Source organism: Xiphophorus couchianus, chromosome 13, assembly GCF_001444195.1.
Source record: "Xiphophorus couchianus chromosome 13, X_couchianus-1.0, whole genome shotgun sequence".
NCBI classification, from domain to species: Eukaryota; Metazoa; Chordata; class Actinopteri; order Cyprinodontiformes; family Poeciliidae; genus Xiphophorus; species Xiphophorus couchianus.
Window position 1 is genome coordinate 22,709,539 of NC_040240.1, and position 7,879 is coordinate 22,717,417.

Here is a 7,879-nt window from a genome sequence, read left to right on the forward strand (position 1 = left end):
TGTACAACCACAGGTTCACCGTTTCATAAAGCACAACTATATTAACAGCATACACATTTGATTTAGGTGAGGTCCAGTTTGCATGCACCCTGACTCATATAACAGCATACTGGGCAATTAAATTGCCCTCTGTGTTTCCAAAACCTGCTGTGCTTTCTCACGTGTGATTATTGCATTATCAGCTGTAAAGGCAGAGCAGTATAATGTCAGAAGCTGTTAAAACTTTGTTTTGTACTGAAACCAAACCTAGTTATAGAGAAATGCTCTGAAGTACAAGCATGCAGAGAAAAGTGCTTCTCCACACTCAACACATATGCCATGTTATGATTTTTAAAAAGAATATGCTTCAATTGTAAACTTTTAACCCCTAAATTTCCTAAGAAGTTAATTGATCCCACAAAATTCTAAAAAAAAAAAAAGGATTTTTGCCAATAATTATAGGAAAGTAAAACTACACGGATCTGATGCAAAAAATATTAAACTATAATGCTTTCCAGTTTCCCAAAGTTGTTTTTTTTTTTTTCAAATGGATAAAGTCTAAGGAAGCAGTTTCCATGTCAGTGCAGTGTGCGCTCATCAATTGTGCTCATTGTACAACTAATCAAATGCACTTGACAATTATCTAAAAATTTTACCACATTAATAAGAGCTGTTTTTCTTAAGGTCATTCAAACAGTTTGAATTTCAATAGGAAAGTCTCCTAACTAAACATTTAAAACTCTTGTTAAATTTCCCATGAGTTGGCATTCAAGTAAATTCAACCCTAAGGTTAGACAGTCCAATGCAACAAAACTGCATGAGGGCCATGAAACTGGTTGGGTTGATAGTGCTGTTTAAATGCATCACTGCAACTATCAAAATCAATGAACAACTCATTTAACAAATGTAATGGGTAATAGTCATACAACATATTTACCAATGAGCTTTAACCTGCAAATGACTAAGATTTTCTTCAGGACATTTCAGCATTTGGTGAAAGATTGACTTGTCGACACTCCAGCTTGCAAAGAAATCTTGTGGAGGTGTAAATAAGAAGCTCCCCATCTGCTACTCTTTTACCTTTCCAGACTACCGGTGTTACTTCCAATGATTGATTCTTTCATTGGAGCCTCAGATTCAGCTAACTGGATCCTCTCTCTGCAGACAATGCTGTGCTTACCACTCACTTTCCTCTGTTTTCAACCAACTCCAGGTGCTTTGCTGTTTGCCAGCACTTTTTGGAAACATTTCTCTTTAAAAGTCCTTTTTACAGCTGCAGCTTATTATCTCTTCAGCCTGGATGCCTCAAAGACCTCAGTGATTACGGGATTATCTGCAGTTCTGTAGTAAAGGATGCAACACCTACAACAAGGTTGCTTTCAGAAAGAGCAAAAGTTTCTGAACCTGTTTTACACCACCCTATAGCTCTCCATGCTGAGAGCTCTTTATGATCCCTCTGCCTTTTAACACTTTTTTCACTTTTACAATGGCCTTTAATGTTCACATGGTGCTCGATGTTTTTTGTTTTGAGCCGATTTTTCATTTCCGTTATTCCTCACACCTGTGTCACTCCCTGGTTGTTTCCTTCTTAAGCCTCTCTCAGTCACAACCACGCTTCCAGATTATCGTACGCTTTCAGCAAGTAGTTTTCCAGCAGTCCTATCTCACCTTCATCGTTGCAACCACGCTCTTGTTCCCCGGATTTGCCCCTTTTGCCTTGCCCTTGTCGGACTGTCACTGACCGCCCATCTGGATTTCGACCCACGCCTGTTTTGGTTACACTGCTCTTGCCTACTCCCACAGATTCTGCTCTCAGCCCCATCGTGCATGACCTCGGCCCGTCTGACCAAGAATTTGGATCTGGATTTGGTACTTCTGCTGGACTTCTGCTGCTTCACGGAGTTAGTGCGCTGCCCTGCATCAGCACGTCCCCTCCCCGGGCACTTCCTCCTGAGCCCTGCGTCAGTGCAGCATCTGCTCTCCTCCTCGTCCCACAACTGATCACTCCAGTACCTGATCGCCAAGCTAGTGCTGCAGCTGACGATACAGTGTGCCCAGTCTGAGCTGTGTTTTAATAAATATCTGAGTTTTCTGCTCACTCCTGCGTCGTGGCTGATTTTCAGGGTCCCTCTAGTGAGTCATTACATGGCCCATGAAATTCTAAAGCTTGATGTACTTGCACACATGCAGAGATCTTGCTGACAGTAAATATTTTTTGAAAGATTGTGGTCAGCATGACAGGTGACAACAATCCGTAGGGAACACAACAGCAGTGACACGTTTTTAATCTACAGGGTATCTTTTATCATTTAACCAGATGTGAGCAGTAAAGTAACATGTCTGTGGAATGGTGACCATTGCCAATACATTTTACATAGCTGTTCTCCACTGCTATAAGGCCACAGCGCTTTTACACTGCGTGTCATGTCCACAGCAATACCCTTATGTTGCATTAAAGTGCACCTCATACATTAAATTATTCATTGAAATACATCCTAAATTAATATTTCATCTCTTTACTTCTGCAATGGTCACTTTTCAAAATGTTAAAAAAATATTGTTTACAAAAAGACATCAGCAATATTTTTGATTAATGGCTAGTAAGGGGAGTTTAATCATACTCTACAGGAGCTTTTAATTTTGGAAACAACACCTCTTTGCTTAGGTTCAACTGAAGCTGGAGTCACAATACATTAACTTCTTCCCTATTTTATTCCATATTACCAGTTGGGTCAAATCTGCATCAGTCTGCTGTAGCTGCAGTCAAACAGCAGGAAAAGTCACAGCAAAAATCTGTTAGCGTGAGATGGAATGAAGACTGGGGTCTGCAAGTGTGTGAGAACCGATCCAACGCGACCTCAGTCACAGTCAAACAAACATGGATCTGGATAGTCGGGTAGTGTGAACTCATCATCGACCCAACTCCAAAAGTCTGTTGCCAACAGCTGATGAAAAAAGAAAGGCTGGGATACAGAGACAGCTGCAAGGCATAAATACGCAACAGCAGTGGACATATTACAAACAATTACCTAACAACTTGCTATCACATTGTGATAATAAAGAGAAACACAACAGAGAGAGATAGTTGGATAAACATATAGAACATAATGAAGGGTCTCATTGAAATAAACCAAACAACTCACTTATCAGACTCAAAGTTAATTGAGTCAACATTTAAAGTACAGACGAACTTGCAATCTTAATTACATGTTCCAAACTTTCACCACGACAACAATAAAGAAGACTGTCGGCAAGATCCAAACCACATTCACTTGTCCTTTAAGCTTAACTTTAATTTCCATTTCTTTCATTTTATGGAGAGATGTAACAGAAATACAGGTCGTTGGAATTCTGACAAAAGCTTCAGTTGCCAGCGCCTTCTGGTCTTTTTGCTTCTTTAAGCTATTTTCCTTGTTTAATGCACTCATGGAACTTTCAAAAGTATAATAGAATTGGTATTGTGACTTATTGTTTATCAGTTACAAGCATCTTCCCGGGCTTGAAAATAAAAATAGTTTCTAACTTGCTTGGAGTATTACTCAGTTTTTTGTTCTCTTTTCTATTTCTGTAAAAATTACCTGCACAGGTTGCAGAACATTTTACAACATTTGTTTCAGATGTATGCTTGTATGCAAAGAGCTGATTTAGTTTAATGGTATGATGTGAAAAGCTTTAGTAATCTATTGAAAAGCATTTTGAATTAGATGTACCAATATTTTGTCAAGATTTCACCCCAACTGGAATTATCAGGCAACGTTTTCCATCAGGGACACTTGCTTACTTATTATATTTGGAAAAGATTTGGAACACTCAGGGTTGAAACACTCTCCTGCAGAAAGCTACAAGTAAATCACAAGTGCCTTGACTGAATATCATTTATCATTTTGTTGAGATGAGGAGTCTGCAGAGAGACTAAAAAAACCTAAACCAAATTCCTTCCCCCTATGATGCAGAAGTATCACTTGATATCTTTTTCACTTGACTAAGGGGAGATTTTTATTTGATTGTGAATTATTCAGAATGGGTGACAAGTAATCGATAGTATCCATATTAAAGTGTTTCACAAAATCAATACTGCAAAAAATAAAGCACCACATTCACATTTGTTTTTTCTTTGGAAAGGATAAAATGTTAACAGTAACTTGTAGACAAGAAGGAATTTGTACTTGGAAAGTCGTAGGTTCACAAGCAATCATGCATTCGAATTTAATATGGCTGCCAACTAATAAACCTCTCAAGAATAAATAGTTTCTTTGAGCTTCTGTCAATTTGTATCTGATCAAACCAGTGGGACATGAATAGGGTACGGTGCAATCTCGATTTATAGGTTTTGAATTAATAAAAGTAAGTTATCCACTGGTATTGCTGATATTAGTAAGCAGTGACCATAACTATTTGCTAATCCAAGTCAACATCTCAAAGTTGTTGTGCTCCTCTAACCATTTTTTAACAATTTCTGCTTTTCAGCATGGCACATTACCCTGCTAAATGTTGCCACAACCACTAAGGGATACTGTTTCAGTAAGTACAGTATGTACTGCAACAAAGCATTTGGTATATGGTACATGTACCAAAAGCACATGAACTATCACAGTGGAGAGCCGGAATGTGAGGGGTAAAGCTGGAGACAGTTCTCTGAGACATGATGTAACATCCACTTTCATCTCAGAACCCAGAGATTCAAAACGTTTTTCAAAGTTTCACATTATTTCTACAGGTTATGCAGCCCCATGGTGACAAACTGTGGTGCTCTGTTAATGCTCACTTGACTACTTGTGGGTGGTCATAATGTTATGTCTAATCAGTGTATTTAACTAAAGAATATGACAGACTTTGCCACCGTTTAGTTACATTTTAGCACATTCCCAAACTGGTTTTAAGAGCATGCCTCCTGTCGCCTTGTTTTTTTTTTGTTTGTTTGTTTTTTTATCACATCGTCTTCCAAACTCTGACCTGTAGGGAATTAAGCAACAACTCTTGGTAACCGTCTTGATCATTTTTGATTTATTTCAAAGCACCTGATATGACAAAAGGAAGCCTTGCTCACACTCCACTTTCTGCACGGATGACCAGAGACTCACCTTGGTGGTGAATGGCCTTGAAAAGGGGAGGGTGAAAGCGAATATACGATAAGCTTTTCAGCCTTTGACAATCTCAGACAGAAAGCAACCATCTTTATCAGACACACAGTGTCCAGCTCTATAGAAGACTGGATGTCTGGACTGGGCCAAACACCAGGAAAACACTGCTGGCTCAGCAGCTGACAGTCTCAAAATGGAGGAAGCAAGAGGACAGTGATGCCAGGGTTTTTTTTTTTTTTGTTTGTTTGTTTTTGGGGTTTTTTACAGCAAGGGCCACAAGGTCATACAACCAAGTGCAAAATGACAATTCTCAATGGTCAATGCAACTGTTTGGATACACAGTTTTGAATTTAGAATTTTGGAACAAGTTTTAAATGATTTATTTTAGGTTTTTATCATGGGAGTATCAGAGTTAGAAAGGCATCCCCACACACACATACGCAAAAATGTTTACTTCATGCCCTGTTGTTTTCCCAAGAAAATATCAATCTTTCCTGCTAATGCCACACTGACCATGAGCTCTTACTCTGCCATATTGCTCCATGTAGACTAACACAGGCAGCTGTAAAGAAATAAAAGAATGATTAGTGTGTTTTTGCTACATGACTGGAAATTCAATTCACAGCGGACTGACGTGAAGCATGAAGACAAACTGTTGAATCAGGCCCACACACACACAAACACAAACACACAACCAAAATGGCACCATCACATCAAGCTTTGAGGAACTGTCTGTATTTGCAGTACTGGGAGAGAAGGACAGATGTATGGATGGAAGGAAGGAAGGAAAGATGAAGGAAAGGAAAGAGATGGTCAATTCTCCTAGCTCTGAATCCCAATCTCCCCTGTCTGTCCTGAGGAGTGATCTTCACGCAAACAGCTTGTTCCTTGCTGGTGCACCAGCTGCTAATGCGCGCACACACAAACACCAGAAGACGGATCCCAGATCTGATAGGTGCCCCACAGCTAATAACACTGAAGGGATGAAAGAAGGAGGGGGTGAGGAAAAAGGAGGTGGAGGGGGGAGGTTTCTGGAGAAAGCCATAATTCACATATGATGGCTATGCGCAACAGCCAGCTGAGAAATTGCAGAATGCAAATGTCTGTGCGCTAATCGCAGGCGCATGTATGCGGCTTTTCAGAAATGTCACCTCTGAATCACAGCTGCTTGCTTCTGTCACTGACTAGAACTTATGCTCTGAGTTTATGCGTGAGGGAGAGGTGGAGAGGGGGGGCGGGGGAAGGGGGTATGGAGGGACCAGACCAGACACCGGTCTGTAGGCTTGTGCGCGTCGGGTGAAAGACAGCCAAAAAAAACAAAAAAAAAAAAACACGAGCAGTGTGGCGTGCGTGCGCATCAATGACATAGGGGTCAAAGCCTCGCGCACCGGCCGGCTGCGTCCTGCCCGTAACAGCGCGAGCCGGTGGAGAGTCTGCACGAGAAGCTCCAGAGAAACGCAGCACCATCACACAGTGGAGAGCCGGAATGTGAAGGGCAAATCTGGAGACAGTTCTCCGAGACGTGGCGCAACATTTTCACCTTCAAACGTGAGAACCCAAAGGGGGGGAGAGAGGAAAACTAGTGTCCGACAGCAGACAGAAGAATTTACTCACTGTTCTCAGCAGCCCCACACTCTTCCACCTCTTCTTCCTCTTCTCTTTTTGCTCTCCAGTTCTTCTCTCCGTGCACCAAAATCCATCTGTCCATCCCTCCGCTGGACATTTCCTGCGGCATGCAGCCGGATCAATACTAATGTTGCGGGATAATGTCCCCGGGATGAAACGGAAACATGTTGTCCCCCCCAGAAAAGAAAAGAAAAAAGAAAAACAAGGCAAGGAATCAGGCGCGCGCACAGTTTGGACCTTTCCTCCACTCAGCGAGGCTACATGTTGCTGGCTGCTTCCTCTCTGTCCCTCTCACTCACTCTCTCCTCTCCCGTGATTTTGTTAAAATTCAGTATGTACGCTCCGTCACCTAGCAACGTCTCTCTACCTCCCTCTTTCCTCTCCTTCCTCCCTTCATCTCCCTCTCCTCATCACTTCCTCACGACACGTGTTGAATGCTAAACTAAGTTGGCCGATTTGGAATCATTCATTTCACATTTACCTAACTGGGCATTTCCTCCTTTTTTAATTATAACGTGTCTTCAAGCACCTTATGTCATTTTCCTTTCTCCCTTATTCTTATGACATACAGACATGTCTCCCAAATTTATTTCCACGCTTTCTTCCATCTATTAATTACCGCAATAGTCGCGTACCTATTTAGTTGGACACCTCACAACAAAAATAAATAAATTAAGAGCAAATTTGAAATACTAAGCTTTGTTTTAATTCAAATAAATTTGGCATCTGATACCCAAGTACGACCTGTGTGGAAGTATTTAAACCATCCTTGTAAACGTTCCAAATCTATTCTGACTAGTTAACCTTTCCTGTTTTGTAATATTACAACCACAAGTCATTTTCTTGGGATGGAAGGGAACAGAGCACATAAGTAAAGAAAATGATTATTTTATTGGTTTACCAATAAAAATATAAAAAGTGTGATTTTCATTTTTGGCTCAGTGAGATTGTACTGCAGACATCTACACACCAGACTGAAAATATTCCTGACATGAAGCATGGTGGTGGTAGAATCATGCTGATAGGACAATTTTCCTCAGCAGTTGACCGGAAATCTGGTCAGAGTTGATGAGAAGATGGAGGTAGAAAAACGTGTTTGAGGTCTCAGTTATAAAAGCAGAGACTCAACAAACACACATTTTCAGTGTTTTATTTGTGAAAAACAACATACAAGTTTCCTTTGATTAATAATT

At 40.7% G+C, this 7,879-nt stretch overlaps 1 protein-coding gene across 1 annotated transcript in view; it reads right to left on the reverse strand.

Moving 5' to 3' along the window:
• grin2da (glutamate receptor, ionotropic, N-methyl D-aspartate 2D, a) overlaps nucleotides 1-7,000 on the reverse strand; it is a 178,275-nt gene extending 171,275 nt beyond the window's left edge. Inside the window, exon 1 of the mRNA XM_028036850.1 lies at nucleotides 6,675-7,000. The gene's annotated coding sequence lies outside the window, so the exon portion shown is untranslated. The remainder of the gene's footprint in view (nucleotides 1-6,674) is intronic.
• Nucleotides 7,001-7,879: the final 879 nt, after the last annotated feature.